Source organism: Gallus gallus, chromosome Z, assembly GCF_016699485.2.
Source record: "Gallus gallus isolate bGalGal1 chromosome Z, bGalGal1.mat.broiler.GRCg7b, whole genome shotgun sequence".
NCBI classification, from domain to species: domain Eukaryota; kingdom Metazoa; phylum Chordata; class Aves; order Galliformes; family Phasianidae; genus Gallus; species Gallus gallus.
In genome coordinates, this window is record NC_052572.1 from 71,265,209 (window position 1) to 71,289,634 (window position 24,426).

General features: G+C 47.7%; 1 long non-coding RNA gene across 2 annotated transcripts; it reads left to right on the top strand.

Annotated features, from left to right (window-relative positions):
• The first annotated feature begins 4,661 nt into the window (after positions 1–4,661).
• LOC112530664 lies at positions 4,662–10,961 on the top strand. Of its 2 annotated transcripts, none has more exons than XR_003072449.2 (2): positions 4,662–9,046; positions 9,503–10,961. It is a non-coding gene; the product is annotated as an uncharacterized LOC112530664 (long non-coding RNA). The 2 variants fall into 2 exon arrangements; XR_003072450.2 differs by having other exon boundaries at positions 10,007–10,961.
• Positions 10,962–24,426: the final 13,465 nt, after the last annotated feature.

Here is a 24,426-nt window from a genome sequence, read left to right on the forward strand (position 1 = left end):
GGAAGGCTCTATTGTCTCCTGCGTGACAGAATAATCCTTCCTCGTGAACAGGCTGCTGTCATTTCTCCCCTCTCATCTGTGAATTTTGGCTTCAGTCGACGTCGTGATTTTCACCAAGTATAAAAGTAAAGTCCTAACCCTTAAAAGAAATGCAGCCAACCCTGCAGGAACTTCCTGCAGACATGTTCCCTGCTGCAGACTTTCCTTTGCAGACTCTAAAATGTCTGACTGCTTTAAGCTGCAGTAGGGTTACCTGTTAGTGGAGATGCTTTACCATAGGAGATACTTCTCCCATCTCTTTCTGTTCCACTGGCTCCACACTACTCTCCCTTTTTTCAGTGCTTTGTTCACGTGCTGTCACTCTCCTGATTCCTTTTTAAAGCTTTCCTTTTGCAAATACCTTTATAAACCTGCAGACAGCAATTCAGACTTAACAGGTGAGCAGTGCCATCGTGCTGCTCTCCCTTTCCCCAGCTCCTTGTGCCCTGCGCTTGTTCCACCTTTCTCTCTGTGTTGGTGCTCTGGATTGAGGTGCTTCTGCTCAGTTGAGCCTCTGAGGTGATGTACCAATAATCACTCACAAATCATTTTGAACATGCCATGTATAGGAGCTAATATGTCAAAGGAATTGGATGTAGCAGTGAAACAGAGCTTTTATCTTTCCCACATTCCCATTCAAAACCTACTTACTGTCACTCCCGTCCCACTTACCTTATGTGTTGGGCAGGTAAGTCCAGCAGCACCCACTGAAATCTGATTGTCCCCAGCAGGACCCAGCAGTGTGTGATCATGGATATCAGCAGCCTGGCAAACTGGGAGGGCAGCTGCAGCCCCAGACAGCCATGCTGATGCTGGTGAGACCTTTGCTTTTTCTGTTTTTTCCTGGTAAATTCCACTCGGATTTGGCTGCTGTGATTTGTTGCAGCCTTTGCAAGCCAACAGAGGAATCCCTGATATCTTGCAAAGCTCTGCACCTCCAAATCCGACGACAGCCCTACACTGTCTGCCTGGTGATTCCTTGCATTTCTGAGACAGAAGCCTGTCAGTGGAATCGGGGCACGGATGACTCGGTTACTGGTTCATCAGCAGTTTAATTATGCAGCATTAAAATTCAGAGTGCTTCTTTTTGAAAGACCTACTCCAGCTGAAGCAGATGGGCCTGCTCAAAGCTGTAGCGTTTTGCAACCAACAGCCATTCACCTGTTCACACACAGATGTGTATCAGGTGTGTTACCTGCAGTGATAACACTGTAGGACAACTGCAATTGTCACCAAAGCACCCCTTTGGTGTGTGAGGAGTGGCTGAGGGGGCTGGGTTTGTTCAGTCTGCAGAAGAGGAGGCTCAGGGGAGACCTCATTGCTCCCTATAACTACCTGAAGGGAGGTTGTGGTGAGGTGGGGGTTGGACTCTGCTCCCATGTAAGTGGTGATAGGATGAGAGAGAATGGCCTCAAGTTGTGCCAGAGCAAGTTCAGGCTGGATATGAGGAAGAATTTCTTCTCTGAAAGAGTGGTGAGGTGCTGGAATGGGCTGCACAGGGAGGTGGGAGAGTCACCATCGTTGGAGCTGTTCAAGAGCCGTGCAGATGTGTCACTGAGGGACGTGGTCGGTGGGCATGGTGGGGGTGGGCTGGGTTGGGCTAGGGGATCTTAGTGGTCTTTTCCAACCTTAATGATTCTGCAGTTCTCTGATTGGCTCTCCCAGCACGGGTAGCTGCCAGCACAACCCACCAAGCCCTCCCTGCCCATGCACGAGTCCCTGTGCCCAAGTATTGCTGACACTTGTGCTTCCTAGATGTGTCAGAGGTATGACACACACTGTGCCACTCTGCCAGTGCCTCCGCTTTACCAGCAGCAGTGTCTTCTCTAGACCTTGGGCTGCTTTGCTCTGGAGCACTGCACCGAGAACAGATGCTTGCTGGGTCTGTGTCAGGAATTATCAGAAACAGGACTTTATGCTGAGTTTTTTTTATCAGAAGCTTGCCTTGTAATCCATGTGACAAGCACATCACAGATCTTCAAGGGATACTAATTAGTCACTTAAATGAGATTAAGCTGAAGATGCTGGCAAAGCCACTTGACGGCTATAATTGCCATCCTCCTGTTTGCTCAGCGCCTTTAGCTGGAGTTTGGGCAGGACTGGTGAGAACGCAGGATCACTCACGGGTGTAAGTGAGTGTGAGTCACATTTCCCCGGCTTCCTGCATGGCCTCTGCAGATTTCGAATGCAAGCCAGGCGGAAAGGGGAGAAAGCTTCAAGCTGCTTCCTCCAACAGAAAATCCTTTATATGGTTGAGGTGTTTCAGCATTCTTGAGGTGGCTGTTGCTTCACTGAGGTTGTTGTGTTAGGTTGTCATGTCTGATCTGCTGGCCACCTTTGCTGCAGTATGAAATCTGCAGCTTCTGCAGTTTCTTTTCAAAGGCTGGGGAAGGGAAAGCAAGCTGTGCCAGGTGCTATAAAGCACAGAGAATGTGTGGTCCCCTGCAGAGCATGCTACAGGGACAGCCTCACTTGGCTGCAGTCCACAGTAGTTGAATGTCGCACAGTGCATCATAAGAAACATGGAGCACCGTTTTCTTAATAGAGCTACTTCACTTTGGCAGAGATACTAGGTGATGTGGCAGGCTGATGGGATGGAAACAACTTCCAGTTTCCTTCATGTTGAGACGTGGGTCAGTTTAAAAGGGGGGGTCCGGTCGTAGTGCACAATGCAGTGGCATTGCTCCCACCCTGAGGGTGTTACAGGAGTGCACACGGGACACAGTCTGAGATGCAGTTCCTAAAATCCACGGGCTTACACTTCTGGAAACAGCACTGGTAAACCTGTAACAGGCAGACACATGAAATTCCCAGCTTTCGTCCAGCAGTTTGTGACTGGGAAGAGGGGCCTCAGCTGGAAAAACTGAAATGTCTGACAGCCTTTTAGAGAGCAAGCAGAAGGGATGACTGCACATGCATGGGTGTGTGTGCGCATAAATTTTCCATTTACATAAGGAGTGCTGGCAAAGCTCTGCGGGCTTTGAAAGGAGAGAAGCTCGAAAGCTCCTATGATGAGCTTCAAGGCCTGCTGGTGGGCAGGCCTTGAATGCATGCAGTGTATTTAGCTTGTCACTGTCTTATCTGGGGCATATCTGTTATGGGGTGGGAAATACTGAGAGGTAAAAGGCAGCTTGTGCTTGTGATAACATGTAAGAGTACAAGCCAGGTGGATGCACTGAGTACTCCTAGGTGCATTGCCACCCTAATCTTTGCCTTGGGTGCAAAAATCCTGAATCAGAAAAATAACAGAAGGAAAGAATTCTCCTCATTGAACTCTTTGTAACAGCAAATTTGTGATGAGCAGCCAGAACAACCTGGTACACAGCAGGGGAAGCTCTTTGCTATGAGAGTGGTGAGGTGCTGGAACGGGCTGCCCAGAGAGGCTGCGGATGCCCCGTCCCTGGAGGTGTTCAAGGCCAGGTTGGATGGGGCCCTGGGCAGCCTGGTCTGGTAATAAACGTGGAGGTTGGTGGCCCTGCCTGTGGCGAGGGGATTGGAGCTTCATGATCCTTGAGGTCCCTTCCAACCCGAGCCATTCTGTGATTCTATGAAAAGGGGAGGAACAGATGTTCAGGTAGGTCCAGGGAAGGCTTAGGGTGAAGGAGAGGGGGGAGTTCTCAAAAGTGGCAAACACTGTGAAAAGATGTAAAGTTTTGAAGGAAAGTTTGGAAAATAGTTGAGAAATTTGATGCAGGATTTGGTTGAGAGACCAGTTTCAAGGGTAAGTGTCACTGCCAGTGACAGCCCTATTTACCCTGTAGTTTACCGTTGAACATCCACTATAACCCCCCAGAGCCTACCTATACCATCCTTGCCATGCCTGGAGGTGGCTCAAAGCCTGCTCCAGGCAGTGGAGGAACATAAGCTTATGCCTATCACACGGTTTCCATTCATTCATTCATTTAGCTCCAACAACAATTTCTACCTCTGCAGTGCAGCCATGAGTTGCCCAGGCTTCCCGATTTTTGTTTTCCCTTCTTGTTGTACACATGCAGGCCTCAACATGGTATCCCACTGTAGGCTCATCAAGTCCTTCCCAAGTCTATGGACACTTCCAACATTTTACTGCTGTCTTTCCTGCTCTGTCTTGCCTGTCCCTGGTTTCCCTGCATCCTGCACGCCTCCTCCCACCTTCTGCAGAGCAAGGAGAAATTGCTGCTAGCACACATCTTATCCAAAGTCAGTTGGCAGTGACATGGCTGTTCTTCCAAAGGTCAGTGGCATGAAAGGAACCAAACACCACTAGCGTGGATGACATAAACTTTTTACACATGGCTGTTGGGCATAGCTGAAGAGCTGTTCGCCTTTATGAATCATAATTCCTCCTATGAGGAAAGGTTGAGGGAACTGGGCTTGGTTAGTTTGGAGAAGAGAAGGTTCCGGGGAAACCTCATTGTGGCCTTCCAGTACTTGAAGGGAGCATACAAACAGGAAGGGGAGAGGCTGTTTACGAGGGTGGATAGTGATAGGACAAGGGGGAACGGTTTTAAACTGGGACATGGGAGGTTTAGGTTGGATATTAGGAAGAAGTTTTTCACTCAGAGGGTGGTGACGCACTGAACAGGTTGCCCAAGGAGGCTGTGGATGCCCCATCCCTGGAGGCATTCAAGGCCAGGCTGGATGTGGCTCTGGGCAGCCTGGTCTGGTGGTTGGCAACCCTGCCCATAGCAGGGGGTTGAAAGTCAAGGATCATTGTGGTCCTTTTCAACCCATGGCATCCTATGATTCTATGATAAACTGCTTCCTGAGAATTCTGCAGCAGTTGCCAGAGGATGGTAGCTGGTAAGGACAGAGAAGAAGAGGCTCTTCCTTCAAAACACCATGTTGGGTACTTTTCTTCTCAGTACGAGACACGTGCAAATCTACATTCATGCATTTCCCCTGTGCCCTGGATCTATCTTCATGGGCACCCATGCATCTTATCACTGTTGTAGCTGATGGCATTATTGTCACATCAGTGGAGAAAGACAGATCTGGTTAGCTGTTCTGGAGGCTCACTGTGAGCCACAGCTGTGCTGACAGTGCAGCGAGTTCCTGTCCACAGGACAAGCCCTTAGCAAGTCCTTGGAAGTGCTGAGAAGGATGTAGGTGTAGTCTGGCTCTGCATGCCCATGCATACCCTACACAGGCCTAAGAATGACCTGCTGGTTCCAGATCAGCTAGCGGAATGTGTCAGCTGAGGTGTGTCTGTCTGCACTACCATGGAGTGGGTGACACCTCCCATACAGCAAGCCATGAGTCTTACGTTCATGGGGCACAGAGGGCCAGCAGCTGCTGTAACTTGTTTACATGCATGGGAGCCAGTGTTCTCATGTGCTGGCCTTAGATTTGGGTGCATTCCCTCTCTGTACTGGATCATAGAAGGATCACTATGGAACTTCCTGAAGAATCACTGAAGGGTTTGTTTCTCATGGCTTCAGCTCAACATTCTGCTCAAAGCAAGGCTCACTGAAGGTATGTCATGTTGCCTTATCCATCTTGGAGTGTCTCCAAGATCAGAGGTCCCACCACTTCTCTAGTGGCTGTTGCAGAGCAGCACCACTCTTGCGAGAAGGAATCTTCTCCTTATGTCCAGCTAGAATTTTCCCTGCTGTAACCTGTGCCCTTTGCCTCTTTCCCTAATCCTGTGGACCTGTGAGATGAATCTGCCTGTCTGCTCTGTAGCTCCGTTAGGCAGCAGCCTGGTACCCCCCTGATCTTCTTTTCTCCAGCCTAAATAATCCCAACACCTTTCACTTCCACCTCTTGCAGTTTCCCAGGCTGTGCATACCCTCAATTGCATTAAAGCCTTCTTTTTTTTTTTTTCTTTTTTTCTTTTTTTTTTTTTTCCTTTGGGCTACCACTTCCTTGTATAGTTTTCTCCTAAGTGTCTTCCTTCAGTAAGAACCTTCCATCAAGGGCTACTCAACATTTGGCAACCCAGAAGGTAGGAATCATCCTACAGCAGCAGCCTGGAGAATCAGCCAGCACCCATCCATCAGGATCGACAGAGACCTGCTCCAGAGGAATGCTCACACCAAGAGCAAGCCCATCTAATCTCCTTGGTAGATCTCATCTCTGCTTTTTCACTTCTGCCCTTCCAGCACCCCTCTTGCTGATCCTTATCTTGGAAGAAGTGCACCGCTCTCAGGGCAGCAGACTGCAACATCTCCCTGAGAACACTTTGTCCCCAGGTGCTTCCCTTCCCAATACTCACTTGGATGAGTCCTCGAGTGGTTAAGTGTGGATTCCAGCCTCCTTGTGAGAGCACAGCTAAGCAGGCATTTCACTGGCAACAGAGTGTGCACCGTGCCAGAAAGGAGAAGGCCCTTGAGTTTGTTGCAGCAGTGGAGCGTACAGATCTCTGGGGGCTCTCCATTGTGCTTGATTACCAAACATGCCGTAGCCTCAGGTGCACACAGCACTTATCTCATTCATCTTAGAAGGCAATGAAAGACACAGCTCTTCTTAGGCAGTAAGGTCAGTCAAAGAAGGGTTTGTCTGGAGCTGCTTTTCCAGGAAAAGAGCAGAAAACGAATCCTTACTGAATGGAAGAATGTTGCTGGTTTCAACATTCATCCTCTTGAGAGCAACTCCAGTTCCCACTGAAAACCCTATATCACCTGGACCAAGCCCCAAAGCCCATCATGCTGAGACTCTACATGCACCATCCCAGCGTGTCCTGGTGGCTTGGCAACCAGGCCACTGCAAAGTTTGCACGTCAGATTTGGTGGTACCACTCCTGTGTGCAAAACCTGCTAGGCACAACACTGGGAAAACCTGAGAAAGACATTTTCACGTGGAAAGCACCCTTTATCACCAATTTGGGATTTCTGAGCTGATCACTTTTTGCGTTGTTTGATTTTCTCAGGAATGAAAACACTGAACATTCAGTGATTGGATCTCATGTGACTAATGGGATTTTGTGGCTGGTAGAATAATATGAGCAGGGAAACAGAAACGCTCTGCAGTGCGTTGCAGATGCTGAGGCAATGGGGTTTGCTGCACATGCTGCAAAGAAGATGATGCTGGACCACAGCACGCTGCAGAGGAGCACAGCTCTTCTGAGTTCCCTGTGTCTCCCACTCTCTTTCCTCCTTTCTGTGCTTTCTTGTCTCTTGCCTGCAGAAAAGGTGTTTTTTTTTTAAGGTTTTGCTTTTTTTTTTCCCTGAAGAGGCCTTGAAAACTCAGAAGCACAGATCTTTCTAAACTTTCCAGTTAAATATTTACTGTCCCAGACAGAAAACGCTTCATTCATCAGTTGTCTGAATACCCCCACCTGGAAAAGAAGCACTGAGCCCCAGAAATCCTTCAGCAAACAAATTCCTTCTCATTACCGACTCCGTGGGCATGACTGCTCTCAGGAAACTTGAAAGTCAAGCTACTCAAAAGTGCTGCCCATACATGTTTACCTTGGACTCTGGCTTCTCTCTTCAGACTAAATCAGGTACTTTTTGTCTGGTTTGTCTAAACAAGTACAGCTGAGGAACAAATGGTGGAGAATTCCTTGTGTTCTGCTCTTGCTAACTGTGGGTTTCTGACACGCATTTCTGCGAGCTTCTTGCAAACTCCAGGTCAGCCAGTCACATCCACCTATTCCGCAGCAGCATGCTGACACCAGAAATGTTGGCATATCCTCTTATGCTTACTGCACCTCATTTTCACTCCCTGCTTCATACTTCTGTTTTTTACCTAGAGCACAGCTGACAACTGCAAAATCTTGCTTTAGACCCAAGGCCAGCAAGCAGGCTGTCTGTGATGGCAGTGTCTGTGGAAGCAGGTATTCCAGGCCCTTAAACTTCAGCTGCACCCCTCTGAGAGACCGTAACAGACAGTTCAATGTGCACCTGTCCACAGCAAGATAAGGTGAAAGCTGAAATCAACGTGTTTGGTTAAAACCGCCTGTATCCATCAGTGAGCCTGCAAGCTGCCAGTGCACCATGGTGAGCAGGAAGAGCTGCACAAACAGGTATCAGGTACAGCAAAATTTCAAAGGCTGACATTGCCAGAGTTGCCACCTTACTCTATGGCTTTATGTGTGCACTTTCCCAGAGGCCCAAAAACAAGCCTGTGCTCTCTGGTGCTAAGCAGACTCACCTCACCAAGATCAGCTCTGCTTTTCTCTCTTAGTGACTCTGCACATTTCAGCCCTCAACTAAGCTGTATTAATGTCCATCAGGAAGCCACAGAGAGAGGCAAGGTAATGCAGATCTGTACCTGATATGATCACATTGTTGGTGTGGCAGGAGTAACCCTTGGGAGAGATCAGGACCGCAGATATTGCAGCATTGCTCAGCAGTCTTTGAAAGGAGCTTGTGCCTATGCTGGGAAGCACCAGATACATGGTGACACTGCTAGCAAATAGCCACTTCCCTGAGCCAGGCAGATCTCTGGGAAGGGGAAGGGGAAGGAAAAGGAGAAGGGAAAAGAGAAAAGGGAAAGTGAAGGAAAGAGAAAATGAAAACAAAAAAAAAGAAAAAGAAAAAAAGGAAACGAAAAAGAAAAAGAAAAAAGAAAAGAAAGAAAAGTGCTGACGTGGAAAGAGGGAAAGAGCCTGGTCTCCCAGCTGAAGCTGATGCCTGAGACCCAGGATGGGCTTCTACCTCTAACCAACCTCTGACTTGGTTAAGGCCCAAACTGCACTCACCAGCTGACCACAAGCTTCCACACTGCCCACACTTTCTTGGCATAACACCCTGCATAAGGAACAAGCATCTCATTCCTGTGCAGGCTTACAGCTTTCTATCTTTTAGTCTCGTATGAGAGAGGACACGTTACAGCATAATACAGGGAGCAACCTTTGCCAGTACTGACAGCATGGTGGAACCATCTTAGCCTTAACATATCCTCCCAGAAGAGCATTTGTCTTCTAGAGAAGCTGCAGTTCCTGTGTGCAGCAGATCAGGAGTGAAGACAAGTGTTGGCAAACTGGAGTGAGCTCAGTGCAAGGCCATGGAGGTGGTCGTGACGCATTTGAGGAGAGAAGGAAGGAACCAGGATTCTTCAGCCTGGAGGGCAGATGTTCCAGGTAAGATCTAATACAGATGTCCACTACCTTACAGCGTTATCAGCATCCTCTCAGAGGTGCAAAGGGTTTCTGTTTCTGTTTGAGTAAAGCCTGCAACTCCCAGACATGTGTCAACCATGTCTTACAAATGAATTTCTCAGTAATCCTGAGGATTATTAATTTAACTCAGGGTTTTACTCACATGAATACCAAGTGTAGGACTTGCACTTCATTGAAAAACGAAGCATAACTCAATGGCCCAATGTTTGTTATTCAGCCTCCGGCAGTATCAGACAGGTGGGGACACAAGATTTCCACCTATACTTCCTCAGATGTTGCTCTGATACAGCATCTTCTCCAACACTGTGTATCTGTTTAGGAGAAGGATTCAAGTAGGCAGGCAATTACCTGTGTGTTGCTAGTTAAGAAGAAGGGTCCATTTGCCAAACCTAAACTGCCATTTTTGGCTTTCTTCAGGTATAACTGCAGTGCTTGTTTCAATTTCATTTCACATCTGCCAGGATACAAAAGTGAAGTTTTTACCTCTTTCACCTCCTTTTGATCTCTGTGTAGAGGATCTCTGCATACCGTCTGCTGTTGTTAAGTCCCAGCCTAACCTGAGTACAGGCCTTCTGGACATGGTGTAAGAAGCTTCATTTCTTAGTGGTTGCTGCTATTGTTCTCTCGACTGTCAGTAATGACTATTCTTTTACCCTTTTTCTGCTGCTGCTTTTTGTGTTTTAACACATAATTTCCATTCACACTTCATTGAGATAAATCCTAAGAATTCTGTTATGACCTATACAGTGCCATAACATTATACACAGAAAACAGCCATATAGAGGTTCTTAAAATGCATGTAAGGTTTTTTTTTCCTCCCCCTTTTTTTTTCCCCAGAAGTGAAGAATGTCAAAAGGAGAGTGCAAAGCTGGTAGAAACAGAATAAGATCAGTCAAAACTAATTATCTGTCTGAATTTCAGTCATTCTGCAAGTGTCCTGCAAAATGTAATCAAAGGAACTGAGAATGATTTAGACCAGAAGGCACCACTGCAGTCCAACCTGGCTCCAACAGGGCTAACAACAAAGACAGATGAGGTTCCTACATTCCCACTGAGTACTGAATATCTCCAAACATGGATATCCCACCATCTCTCTGGATGCTTTCCCACATTTACACTTCTCTTGTTGGGAAGACCTGTTACTGTTTTCTGAAAAACCTCTCTTAAACCTGAGGTTCCCAAAGTGGACTCCATTCTAGAAGCAACCTGATGAGCATCAAGAAGCAGAGGGAGAGCCTCCATAAGCTTGCAAGGATAACTCAGTCCCTGGTCAGCCACTGAGGCCACAGAGTCCTTGGATAACACGTGTGCTGGCTGTCCACCAGGGCTGCAGAGCTCAACAGTCTGTGGTTCCCGTCCTGCACCGCTATGGGCTCATCCCAGCCAGGGGCAGGACACTGGGCTGTGACTACCAGGAGCCCGTTTCTGCAGCCTGCTGAGATCCTCTGAAGGGCAGCACTCCCTTCCAGCACGTGCAGTGCTCCTCTGGTTTGGTGCCATCCCCAGTGTCCTCCATCCGCTCTTCTATTCTGTTGGTGGAGATGTTGAACAATCCTGGCCATGTGTTGACTCCTGAGAAATAGCAGTTGTAAGTGATCGCCAGCCAGATGTTGAATGCTGGAGCATCATCCTTGGAGCTGATGGAGCATTCAGTCTTCCAGCATCTTTTGCAGTTCATCTTTGAGGTCTATATTTCATCAGCTTAGCTACGAAAGTAATGTTTGCAAAACACAAGGATACTTGTGCAGAAGTATTTCCCTTCCTAAAACATCAGCATTTTCAGACCTAAACTTTTCTTTTTTTTTTCTTTTTTGGACACACTTTTTGCACTGCTTTGGTGTTGACTCAACCTGAGAACAAGTGTTTTGTTATTGTGCCTCCTGTTATGAATGCCTTTGCATTATAAAAAAGAACACCCACTCCTAATTTCATACTGGCACCAGCAAAAAGCCTTTGTCATGTATGAAAACTAGCAGGGAAATCCATCTTTTGTAGGTCTCTAGAGTTAGAAAGTTCACATATTGTTCACCAGATAATAAAATAGATAATATGAAGGAAGTGGAGTGACAGTACCTTGTAAACATAGCTTCACTAATTAGCAGAAAAGGAGTACTGACACTTTTATTATCTTGGGACAAAATGTGAACTACTGGAATGAGTTACACGCTGCAAAGAAATCTGGGTTTATCCACTGGTTGGGTGTGCTTTAATCTGACGTCCTGACAAAGGTGTGTGGTGAGTAATGCCCACAGTATGCCTGCCAAAGCTCTGCAGCTAAAGTATTACTCTGCTTGTCACTCTGAAAAGACCAAAATGAATAGCAGGACACTAATCCTTAAGGCGCTGCATAGCCTGCAGCAGCTGGCTGCTGCAGTAGGGAGCTTCCATTCAGATTACTTCAGGTGTAGAGCTCACACACACACAGACAAACACAGTCTTTCTTTGGTTTAGCTAAGTTTCTAGTATGAAAGCTAACATGATCAAACTCACACGGCACTTGCAAATCACTGCATGCAGTAGAAAAAGGGCGTCCAACATTCTGGCTTGCCTGGGCCTCATGGAGCGAAGAGGAATTGTCCTGGGCTGCACATAAAGGGCCACATGTAAAATATATAATATAAGATGTAATACACGATAAGTATCAAAACTTCTTTTTATATATGCTTTTAATTAAAATATGTATAAGAATATCAGCAACAGAAACATAAAACTAGCAGGTTGGACGTGTATGCTGCAGAGTTTCAGCACAAAAACTGACTCATCTGTCACAGCATGACCCCATCCTTACATGCATTTTGAAGTTCATTTTGCCATGATGGAGTACTGGGAAATTTAGACTGTCATTCTCTGCATCTGTCTCTAAAACGTTAGGTTTCAGTGCTTTCTTGTTTTCTCGGGTAATAACATACTGACAAATCCATGAGTACCTCATATAACTGATGAATGCTGTAAGCTATTGGACCCTAACAAAAGATTATTTTCAGTGTATTTTACAATACATTTGAATGCATTTTCCAATACATCTCACAAAAGCAAGATACGTACTTAAGAAAACTGGACATTTCTAACTCCGTGGGCCTGGATGGGATGCACCCTCTAGTGGTGAGAGGGCTGGCAGAGCCGATGGCGAGGTTAACTTGGTCGACTGTGGCAACTGGGAGGAGTACTAAAAGACGCACTGAATTTGGGGACAGTACTAAATTAGGAGGAGTTGTTGGCTCTCTTGAGGGCAGAGAGACCTTTCAAAGGTCCCATGGTGTGTTCAGCCCAGAGCACGAGGCTGAGGGAAGGCCTCATGGCAGCTGCAGCTCTTCACAGGAACAGTGCTGGGCTCTGCTCCCTCGGGACAGCAACAGGACCCAGTGGGATGGCACGGGGCTGTGTTAGCAGAGGTTCAGGTTTGATATTAGGAGCAGGATCTTCATGGAACAGGCTCCCCAGGGAAGTGGTCACATCACCAAGCTGCCACAGTTCAAGAAGCATCTGGACAACATTCTCAGATATTTGAATTGTGTGTGGTTCTGTGCGGACCCATGGTTTAGACTCAGTGATCCTTGTGGAGTCAGGATTCTATGAAATGACCAACTTAATGGACGAAAGGAGAGCAATACATATTGCCTTCCTGGGCTTCAGTAAGACCTTAGGGGTCTTTTCCAACCTTGGTGACTCTGTGATGCTTTACTGATGGACATGGTTTCGCAGGAAATACTGGTGATAAGTGGACAGTTGGACTGGATGATCTTTGAGGTCTTTTCCAACCTTGGTGGTTCTCTGATTCTTTTATGCTGTTCCCCATAGGGAAACTGCTGAAGTATGGGCTGAATGGGCAGACAGTGAGGGGGGCTGATAACTGGCTGAACGGTTGGACCCGGAGGGCAATGGCCAGTACTGCAAAGTCTAGTTGGAAGCCAGCAATGAGTAAAGTACCCCAGGGATCAACACTGGGTCCACTCCTGCTTAACATCTTTGGTGATTGAGGTGATAGGGTTAGAGTACACCCTCTGTATTCACAGGAGACAGGGAACTTGTGGAAAGCCGTACTTAACAGAGGGTCATACTGCCATCCAGAGGGTCTTCAGTGCACTGGGGAAACGGGCTGACAATAACCTCATAAAGTTCAGCAAGAAATGCAAAGTCCTATTCCTGGGGTGGATCAACCGCAGGCACTAGTATTTCTGAGGGGTGCCCTAACTAGAAAGCAGCTTGGAAGAAAAGAACCTAGGAGTCCTGACAGACACCAAGTTGAATGTAACTCAGTGATATGCCCTGCCCACTGAGAACGCTAATGGCATTCTTGGCTGCGTTAGGTAAAGTATCGCCAGCAGGTCTGCTTAGCTCTTCTCAGCATCAATGAGGCTGCACCTGGAGTGCTGTGTCCAGTTCATAGAATCATAGAGTCCTTAGAGTTGGAAGGGACCATTAAAGGTCATCCAGTCCAACTCCCTGCAACGAGGAGGGACATCCACAGTTTGATCAGGTTGCTCAGAGCCAGGTCCAGCCTAACCCTGAATGTCTCCAGGGACATGGCATCCACCACACGTCTGGGCAACCCGTGCCAGTGCCTCACCACCCTCACTGTAAAAGACTTTTTCTTTATACCCAGCTCAAATCTCCCCTCCTTTAGTTTGAAACCATTTCCCCTTGTCCTATCGCAGCAGACCCTGCTGAACAGTCTGCTCCCTTCTTCCTCATAGCTCCCCTTTAGATATTGGAAGGCTGCTATCAGGTCACCTATTAGGTCACAGTTCTAGACTCCAGTGCAAGAGAGGCATAGACATAGTGAAAAGGTTAAGGCCACCAAGATGGTGATGAGACTGGAGCACTAGTCCTATTAGGAAATGCTAGAAAAATGTGAACTTTTCAGGTCTGGGGAGAGAAGGCTCAGGATGAGTCTCATCAATGTTATAAACACCTGATGGGAGGCTGCAGCAAAGATGAAGCCAGGCTCTTTCCAGTGGTATCAACTGCCAGGACAAGAGACAATGGGCACAAACTGGGACACAGGAGTGTTTGGATCTCTGCTTCTTTCACTGTCTGCAATGCCAGGAATTGGGTTTGCTTGGATTGTTTGCTTGCTTACACTCACAGGACAGACAGAAGAATAAAGATTCTTTCCTGCGGTGCTCCAGCTCATATTTAATGTAACCCCTGTTACTACCAAATCAGTAATTAAAGCTGTATGCTATCACAGTGTAAAACATTGTAGAGAAAATGACAGTGTGGGAGCAATGCACTTGCCATCAGGACTGGTCTCCCTGCTTGCTTTCCTCTCCACTCAAACACATGTCTCAAGTGTACCAAAACTTTGCAGCAAGTTTTTGGGGTCAAAGACTGAACCTCCACTAGTTCAGACAAGGGAAGTGGAAAGCCTGTTAAGTTAAGAGTCTGCTGCAGGAGATGGACCTTGAACAGCTTACCCTGCTTAACCGAAGGACCTCACATGTGAACACATCCGAGATGGCAGAATGCAAAGGCTTTTCTGATCAGAAGGTATACTTTCCACTCCACCCTGAAACCAGAAGCACACAATGATGTCATGGTCATGCAGCAGAATACCCAGCTTAACAAGGAGTTGCCATATCCTGCCCAACAAAGGAGCCGGTATGAAATCAGTAAGGCAAAAGCCCAGCTTGAACTCAACCTGGCCACTGTAGTAAAGGAGAAGAAAAGCCTTTTTTACAAATATGTTAACAGTAAGAGGAGGACTAAGGAGAATTTCCATCCTTTACTGGATGCGGAGCGGGAACATGACCACTGAGAATAAGGAAAAGGCTGAGGTTCTCAGTGCCTGTTGATTTTCCTCAGGGTACCCTACCCCTGACCTGGAAGTCTTGGATGGAGAGCAGAATAAACCCCCACAATTCAGGAGGAAACAGTGAGAAACCTACTACTCCACCTGGACTGCCACAAGTCCATGGGGCCAATTGGGATCCACTCAAAGGTGCTGAGGAAGCTGGTGGAGGTGATTGCCAAGCCACTTTCCATCATGTGCCAGTGTTCCTGGTCAACTGGAGAGGTCCCAGAGGATTGGAGGCTTGCCAGTGACTCCCACTGACAAGAGGGTCATAAGGTGGATCTGGGGAGCTACAGGCCTGTTAGCCTGACTTCAGTGCCAGGGAAGGTTATGGAGCAGATCATCTTGAGTGACATCACATGGCATGTGTGGGACAACTGGGGGATCAGGCCCAGTCAGCATGGGTTCATGAAAGGCAGGTCCTGCTTGACCAACTTGATCTCTTTCTGCTATCAAGTGACCCGTCTGGTGGATGAGGGAAAGCCTGTTGATGTAGTCTACCTAGTCTTTGACTCTGTCTCCCACAGCATTCTCCTGGATACTTGTCTTGGAATCTGGCTTGCAACCAGCTCTTTTCAGAAATGCGCTCCAAAGGCCTGAGTATCAACTTCAAATGACAGCAATTGGAAGATAAAATACCAGGATGTGTGCTGTGACACCCTAGACATTCTAAGCCAAAAATGAAGGAACCGCGCTCTTTTCTCCTCATCCAGACTCTACGTTTTACATGCACTTCAAACACATACATAACACTCCATCACACCCAAAATACTTTCAGAGCAATGAGCAGTCACATTAACTACTATACATCTGAAGGACTGTAATTCTGTGGCAATTTTACCTCTCCCTCTGACAGACTTTTGTGTTTGTGGTGCTCTAAATGCGTCACAAACAAAACAACCAGAGCATAACCATTGAATTATCAGCACAGAGGTAATTACACAGGCAGGAGCTGACAGTTTGGCCTGCACTCCTGTTGAGTCCAAAACAGCAGGTAGTCACTGTGCCCTGTAATAGGATTAATACTGATGGAGAGGGTCAGTGCCTTTATGGTGCACCTACGACCCACCTGTCCTATTAAATTAGAGACGCAGCAAGCGTAAAATGAGAGCTATTTAAGTTACATATGCATTACAAGCAAACAAACAAAACCCAGCCGAACAAATAACAACAACAGCAACAAAAAAGCCCCAGTGCCTAGGAGTAAATAAGCCCATTATAAATAGAAACCCCAACGTTCAAGCTGAAATTGTGTTTTCCCATTATCAGTCCTTGGGAAAGCCAGCACGGCCTGAAAGCCCTGCTGGAGGACACCATTCATCACCAACATCCATGTGGACGTAGAGCCACTGACCACGGCCCTTCGGCTGTGGAAATGCAACCAAGACTTTATACACTGAATAATCAACTCTTCACATCCATGCCTCCCCAATTTAGAGGAAAGAATGTGGTGTGGGACCATATCAAAGGCCTTCCAGAAGTCCAGGCAAATGGCTTTGCTTGCACTTCTTTAATCCACCGATGCCATCAGTCATAGAAAACCACCAGATAAGTCAGACACGATCTGCCCTTGGTCAAGTCATGCTAGCTGTCTTGAATCATCTCTTTGTCTTGTGTGTGCCTTATATCTTATATATATATATCCTTCCAGAAGGATCTGCTCCATGAGAGGAAGCTAAAAGCCTCAGGAGAATGCCTGGGTAGAGGCAAGGGTAGCTACTGATAAAGGTTTATTTCCAAAATACAAAAAAAAAATCTCAGGTGCTTACCCTGTAGTTGTCAGAGTTTTTTTTCCTGGCTGTTTCCAGGCTCTTCTCTATCACTTGGAAATAGACCCAATAGACCCCCTTCTCCCACCAAAGCTGGTTTGAAGCTCCGTTAATCAGCCCAGCCAGCGTGCTGCCCAGAATTCTTGCCTGTCCTGGTCAGCTGCGTTTCATCCAACATCAGTACACCTGGTATCTCGAGGTTGTGTCTAGGATCACAGTACCCATAACCCTGAGCATGACACCGTCATGCTGCCAGTCATTCACCTGGTCCATTTGTCTCCTTCTTCCTGGGTCCCTGTCACCAACAAGGAGGATGAAGGAGAACGCTACGAACCCCACCTGCACTCCTGATCCCTTCTACATCCTTCCGAGGGACTTAGATTCTCTTCTGAGACTTCGTAATCTCCTTGTTGCAGCTCATGACACCCAACTTGAAGGAGGAGTGGAAAGTGGTCCTCCACCTCTATCAGACCTGGTAGCCTCTTTTAGGCATCACAGACGTGAGCCCCCATCAGACAGCAAACATCGCTATAGAGATTGTCCAGGCAGCAGATGGGTACCTCTAAGAACCAAAACGTGTTGCAGCACTTTGGCAACCAGCATGGGAGTGTATGTATGCTGCCACAAGCCCTATTGAATTTGCAGCAAAGTCCTGCACTGCTCCATGCTCAGAACCCTACTCCCATAAGTATATAATTATATAAGAATCCCAGCTTTCAATTAAAACAATAGCAGTAGTCCTGGCAGTATGAGGGAAAATATGTGACACTTGAACAAAATCATCTGGGGAGAAAGGAACCTAGCTTTCATCATTTATTTCCAATTCACTATTACAAGACTGGCCCTTCGGTTTCTTCTTGTTTCATAAGAGGCAATAATGAGCATAATGTCACACAATCAGATATGGCTGTGTACATATTACCTTACAAATGGAAGACAGGCATATCTGATTTAACTACAAGCAATTATTTTGTCCATAAGCAGCCACTCAGTCAGGGGGACGCACAGATCTGGATTTCACCTCCTGCTGCCGATGCCTATGTAACAATGACCTGCCCAAACACAGGGACACGAAGTGACATGATCGCCTTCTGGACCTCTGATCCATTCCTGGCACCTTAAAACCATGCAGAGACACAATGCAGTGTTAAAGAACAAGGAAGCAAAAGAACCATCTTGTTTGTATTCTTCATACAGAAGTTCCTGGGACTTCAGCCATTGCTGAATTCTGTTTGACAAGAACAGATGAGTAATGTACCATTCTGGCTACTGAGAAGCTTGAAAATAACCCAAAAGTCACTCATTTCCAAAATAAGGTTTCTCTCCAACTCCACTTGCTTTGTGCAATCCTGGAAAGCACCTTGGATGGAAGGAAATAATGTGCCCTTAATGCTGGAGAGCTCAGCAAGATCGCTTCCAAACACCTCTGGGGAAATGCAGTACTTGATTTACAGCAGTGTACGGAGTTTAGTCAGCAAGCAGCTTACACAAACAGCTTATGGTTTTGGAGGATCGCATGTGATGAATCAAACCCCTCAGCCATTTCGTTAGAAAATAAATTATTTTCTATATTAAATGTGCTTGTGGCGGGATTTGAGCAGGAAGGCCGCACGGGAGATGAAGTCCTTTTTGTTCCTTTTCTTCTTGCTCTTGGTAGCACCCTCACATTCATCTCCCTTCTCAGAGCCAACTGAACCTCCTGGCTTGCCCGGTGCTGCTGCAGGAGACAGGACAAACCAGCAAAAAAGCACGAAGCTTCATGACCGCCTATTTGTCAGCATGCCATGAAGAAGGAAGATCACCTTTCCTAGGCACGTACCAGAGGGGCAGCTATAACCACGTGAAGATATGCACCGCCACGAGCAAAGACAAAAGCCCCAACGCTGACACAGCACCTGTTGCTTTGGCAGAGGGTTATCCACCCAGCGACCTGCAGCCCCGCGCTGCTCTGCACCAAGGGCAACCAGTTCAGCTGGCAGCTGGGAATGGTTTCCATTACAGCCATACTGCCGTGCTGTAAGGGCTCAGCTGAACTTTGCTCTGTACACAAAAGAGCGTATCCCGCACTACAGCAGCCAAAAACAGTGGAAAACAGAAAAAAAAAAAAAAAAAAAAAAAAAGTGGGTGCAGCTGTTTCTCCCCACAACTCTTCCTAATTAAGCCTAAAAGGCCTGTGAGGCTTGCCCTGCCCCATCTTTCTGAAACCAGCCGCTACATGTGCCTGTCAGAAGCACTTCTCCCACTCTGTCCTGCAAGTGGATGCCCGTTAGAAACTGCAAGAACATAAACATGGAGAGAAATGGTGTAAGCATCAAGTGATAAAAAGCACGTAAGGAATGCTTCCAAACAGAGTGGAACTGTGTCCGACGTACTGCGCTTCCACCAAGGATTTCTAAAACTGGTGTTGGTCCATTTGTGCGTCTGTCAGACTGCAGACACGAACGAAGCAATGCAGCCAGAGCAGCCAGAGTTCTGTGCAGGGCTCTCCGACAGCTCAGCCATCAATGTGAGCTCTGGGCCAAGCCCATGAATGTGCTCTACTGTGCCCAGCTCAGCTGGGTGCTCCCTGGCAGCTGTGAGAGAGCAATTGTCCTCTGGGAGCTCCCGCCAGAGGCTGAAAGGGGATTGAAAATGGAGCTCTGGAAGTATGCCCTCTGCTCATTCATCACTGAATATATCTATATATTACCAAGCATGTCAACATGTCACCAAATATACATCAGTATATATCAGTACGGAATATATCAATGTATCACCAAATATCAGGCACGTGCTGGTCTCATTCTTCCTTGTTTGACACAAAGTAAGGAGTGTCAGCACGCTGGTTGGATGTGCTGTGGGAAGCTTGGGGGCACAGACACTGGCCAGAAAGGGTTGGTTTCATAGGTGTGATTCCCTGACTTGAAACGTTATTATTATTCTGTATTGGTTAACAAAACAAACAAGCGCAGTAGCGTGGTAGGCAGTCAGTGCAGATGGTGAAAGCAGAGTCCCCTTTGCCCATCCCTTCCCCGGACAGCTAGTGCCTTCCTGCAACACTCCCAGCGCAGAGCTGGTCTAACACGCTATTCTGTATGAAGAGCTCAACCAAATGAGCTGTGAAGCAGTGAGAGAGGCAGGAGTGAAGCAAGTACAAACCATGCCCTCAGCAGCAATCAGACAGGTTGAGAACTGCCTGCTGCTCTCTTCATGGACTCCATGATGAAGACATGGTGTACCAGTATGGCTCTCCTGAATGCTTTTCTCACCAGGACCAGAGAGCAGAGAGCAGGATACCCAAGACATAAATACCTTCTGCTCCTTTGCTGGCCCTAGGCTCCATCTTTGGCTCTCAGCTTCATCTCTACCTGCCTGAGCAGCCAGCCAGCACCAGCCCAGGGACATCCCTGCTGTAGGAGGGGCTGTGGGAGCCTCCCAGCAGGCTGTGCTCTCCTGGAACAGCTGATCTGCAGATGCTGGCAGTGGGGGGAACAAGGGAAACCAAAGTGGAAGGCTGGCTGAGCACTCAGGCCTTGGAGGAGGCAAGACAGGGGAAGTGCATGCAGGGGGGAAGAGCAACAATCATTTTGGATGGACAAAGACTTGGGAGATGCTTTGTCACTTCTCCCAGGTTTTCTTTGGAAGTAGGAAACAGGACAGAACCCAGGAGAGACCCTGTGGCACCCCCTAGGGCCCCTCTGTCCAGGTAGATACCACCCATTAACCAAACCATCATTAGTCTGTTCATCTTGTCAGTTTTTTACATCTCTGAATGTCTGCCCATCAAGGTCATCACCACTTAATCTGGATACATGACTGTAGACTCAAGGCAGTTTCATCAGCCTTCCCAAACTGGAACAACACGCCCTGCTCTCCCCTCTCCTGATGCAAGGCATGAGGAGCAGGGACAAGGCCGGGGTGCATCAGGCACATCCACAGCTCTCTCCAGCTGGCTACAGTGAGCTGACACTATGGCCCAGGAGGAGGTGCACATCCCATCTGCTGTGACCTGTGAGCGAGCATCATCTGTGCCATAGCCTGTGAACACCAGTTCTGCTGTGGTTGCATCCTGTAGTGGGCAAAGCTGGATGCGGGCTGCCGGCTCTGCAGGTTGGACATGAACACCATCAAGGTGTCTTTACAGAGAGATAATAACTTCCTGCAGTACACTGTTTCACACCCGGGACTGCCAGAACCTGTGGGCTTCCAGGAAGGCCTTGCTCTGAACCCCTGTAGAATTGCAGCATCCTCTCTGCCATTCCCAGCAGAGCAGAGGGATGCAGAGATGAAGACCAGGACTGCACTGAGTGGTCTTCTGCCCAATGTCCTGGTGGTACTTTCCAGGCAGAACCAAGAGATCCTTGACCCTGTGCAGTCCTGGCTTTGCTGGGAGCTGGTCACCACCCACGTGGCACAGTGGTGGACAGAAAAGGCAGTAAAGAGCATCATCCTGCAAAGCCTGTGCTACTTGGGCTGGACAGGGTTGGCCTGCAGCTGCAACTGCAAGCTAGAGTGCAGCACAGCACAGCAGATTTCATCAGTGGGCTCAATGGCTCCATTGTCCACCTGCACAGCCAAAGAGAAGAGCCAGCAGCACCTTGTGTTCTGCCCAGTCCTACAAGAGGTCACAGCACAGCACCATAAGCAGGGCCTATGCTGGTCATTGAGTAAAGAAAACAGAAATAAATTATTTTTGCACAAAGTCTGCCCCTTAACTCCAAGCAGAGCTCACACAGACTCTGTGGGTGCTGCTGGCAGTGGGGTGGTGTGGTGGTCTGCTGATCACAGATGCAGCTGGGGTCTCCTGATGTACATTCAGCTGATAGAAACCACACTGCCATCAGTGAGTGCTGCCTTCTTGTCTCTCCCGAGCCTTTCCAGGTCTGTTTGCACTTCTGGGGAGAGTTCTGCTGTTTGCTTCTCTCTGTTTTGCTGTTCATAACCAATGCCCTCAGCCAGGCCCGGGTGCTGGTTCCGACCTGGCAGTGGAAAGCTGCACAGCTCTCCAGAGTGATGGAAGATGAACTGCGTGGTGGTCTGGTCTGGTGGGGGTGGGCATGGTCTCTGTGGGGACCAGCATGTCACCAGCACTGAAATAACTCCATCAGTTCCTTTCATGGCATGTGTTTTAATTGCCACCAGCAGCGGTGGCTCAATCCCAGTAAGGGTTTGAAGGAAGCTCATCTGTCCCATGGACAGCTGCCATGGGACTTGAGGGCAAAGTGGCGCACGTTGCATCGTCTCTTATCACAGGTGGCGCAGCTCTCAGGGCAGTCCTGAGCTGCAGAGTGTTGTATGTGTGTCTGAAGTATCACCACCATGCCTTGAACCACAGGGACGGCCCAGAATGAATGACTGTTCGAAAAAATGGCTTGCAAAATATCTGCTGTTCGTTGCTGTCTGGACAGAGTTTTTGCTTTTCAGCCACATTTAACGACTTTGAAGGACGAAACATTTCAACAGCGTGGTAACTGTAAGGAGCACAGCACATCTTACTAACGTATTGCTCCTACTGGTAAATTGCTGCTTTCTCTGCCCTTTTATTGCTTCCATGAGTGCCCCTCACTGCCCCTCGTTCTGCCAGGTGTTTCTCCAGCAGTCTGACACCATGGCCCATGTCAACTTTGGCAATCTCTTCCGCTGTATTCTCTTCCTGGTCCAGATTTAGAGCAACCCACGTGGCTGTCCCTGCTGTAGATGCCATTGCTGAGGTACCCTGTCTTTTCACTCAGACACAGCAAAGCCATTCCAACACGTGGCACTGCTCTGGATACTGAAAAAGACCCTGGAAATGGGTAAGAGAAACATCTCCATATTATGCCTGTCCTGGTATAACTGTTCTGGCTGCAAGTGAGTGAGAATGAGCTTTCAGATACCACCTTGAAACAAACAACATTTATCATAAAGCATAAGCCACTGAGCAATATTTAGCCTCTCTATCTCGATCGTTGTGGGCAGCAGCGAAAAAAAATGAGGGACGAAATAAAAGTAGCCGTTTTTCTTTAAAAGCACTCTGTTAATAATACAGCTCTTGTCCTCGGGGCTGGAGACAGGACTGTTTTGAAACATGTCTTGGCAGGCAGTGTATTAGGCAATATGGAAATGATTACAGCACCACTGGGACCTTTACTGAAGCTGCCTGCGGGACCAGGGCCAGGACAAAGGAGAAGGTGACACTGATGTAGTGAAGACCTTCTGCAGGTCACCATTTTCGCCTACATCACTGAGAAGACTCCAGCCAGCCAGCCAGCGATAGCATCAGATAAACAGTTAGCAAGTAGCCTGTTTTCTGTTCCTCATTAAGCATTAAGCATATCCAAACCTCCGACGCCTCCTCCTTCATATGCCTCTTTCAGTGCCGCTGAGCAATATTTGACTTCTGTGTCTTCAACTCAAAAAAGAGATGGAAGAACTGGAAAAGGACAGAAACGTATGAAGGGATGACCAGAAGTCAGAGAAGTTTCTCCATCAGTCAGCTATACGGAGACACGATGATGTGAAGAGATGACAAATAAGAAGGCAGATCCCACCAGCAGTGAAAGGCAAAGAGGTCAGCGGGCAAAAGCTGCTCATCCATCTCCCAGTGAATGAGCAGAGAGTTAACAAATGAAACCAGCAGATGGCAGCTTCACCTCCTTCACAAGGAGGCATTTCTCCTTACCAGACACAACTGAACCATGTGAACCATTACCGTTAGATGTTCTATCTCTGGCAGCTTTGCCTAGCTCAAAAAACCCATAGGACAAATTCACAGAAGTCTACGGATAAAGTCAGAGTAAAAGAGTAAAGCTACCAAATCTGTAAAGCAAATATTACCGTGGTTGGGAGGAATACACCCTGAGCCAGCAAACAGCCAAACAGTGGTGCAGAGCAGGGTGGTGTGTGATGCCCCTGCCAATGCTGAGCCATTCACACAGAACTGCAGCTGATGCCTTGTGGTGAGCCTCCACAAGCATCCCTTTTTGTGCCCTCAGGGAGCTGTGTGTATTGGTACAATAAGGACAGTTATAATATCCCAAAGCTGGCCACCCTTTCCTCCAGGCAGCAGGTTGCCTTGTGTCATCTAAAGATGTGTGCTGCTTCCATTCTCCTGGCTGCAGACTGACATGTCCTCAACTGTGCTATTCTCAGCTGAGGCCATTCTGCAAAACACAGGTAATGCTTTGTGTGGAAAAAAGACCACTTAGTGTGGAAAAGAGATAGCTGAGAGTGATGTGATTATAGTCGTCCAAGCACCTAAAGAGCATTACAGAGCACTTCAGAGCAAACAAGAGCCAGAGGTACCTTCCTCCCAGAGGTACCTGGTGGCAGGGAGAAGAACCTGGGCACAAGGTGCAAGAAAGGGTTGGATGTAAGGAAAAACTGCACGTCCGCATTTAATCAAATACATGAGTGTTTTTGGCAGAAGAACATCCTCCATGTGTGACTGAGACACCAGCCCACAGATTTCTTGGGTTTTTTAGGTGCTCAGCCTTCAGCTCCGTCAGTCATGCAGCACCTTTGCTCTGCTGCCTGCCCTGCAGTCCTGGAAAGGATTTGGGAGATGCTGTATCTAGCACGCATGCTGCAGTACCTCCAGCCACTTCGCTACCATCTTGCTGCATGATTATCTGCATCAGTGATTCCCACAAATCTCACAGGTGCTGCCTTTCCCCTGGTAAAAATGATAGCTAGACTGAAAACTGTTATTTCATACCATTTCGGAGGCCGTCTACTTGAAACAACATGTTCTGGTTTGGTTGTGGACCAAACTGACTTTCATGCCCACTGAGCTAAGTGTAAGACGAAGCATCCACAGC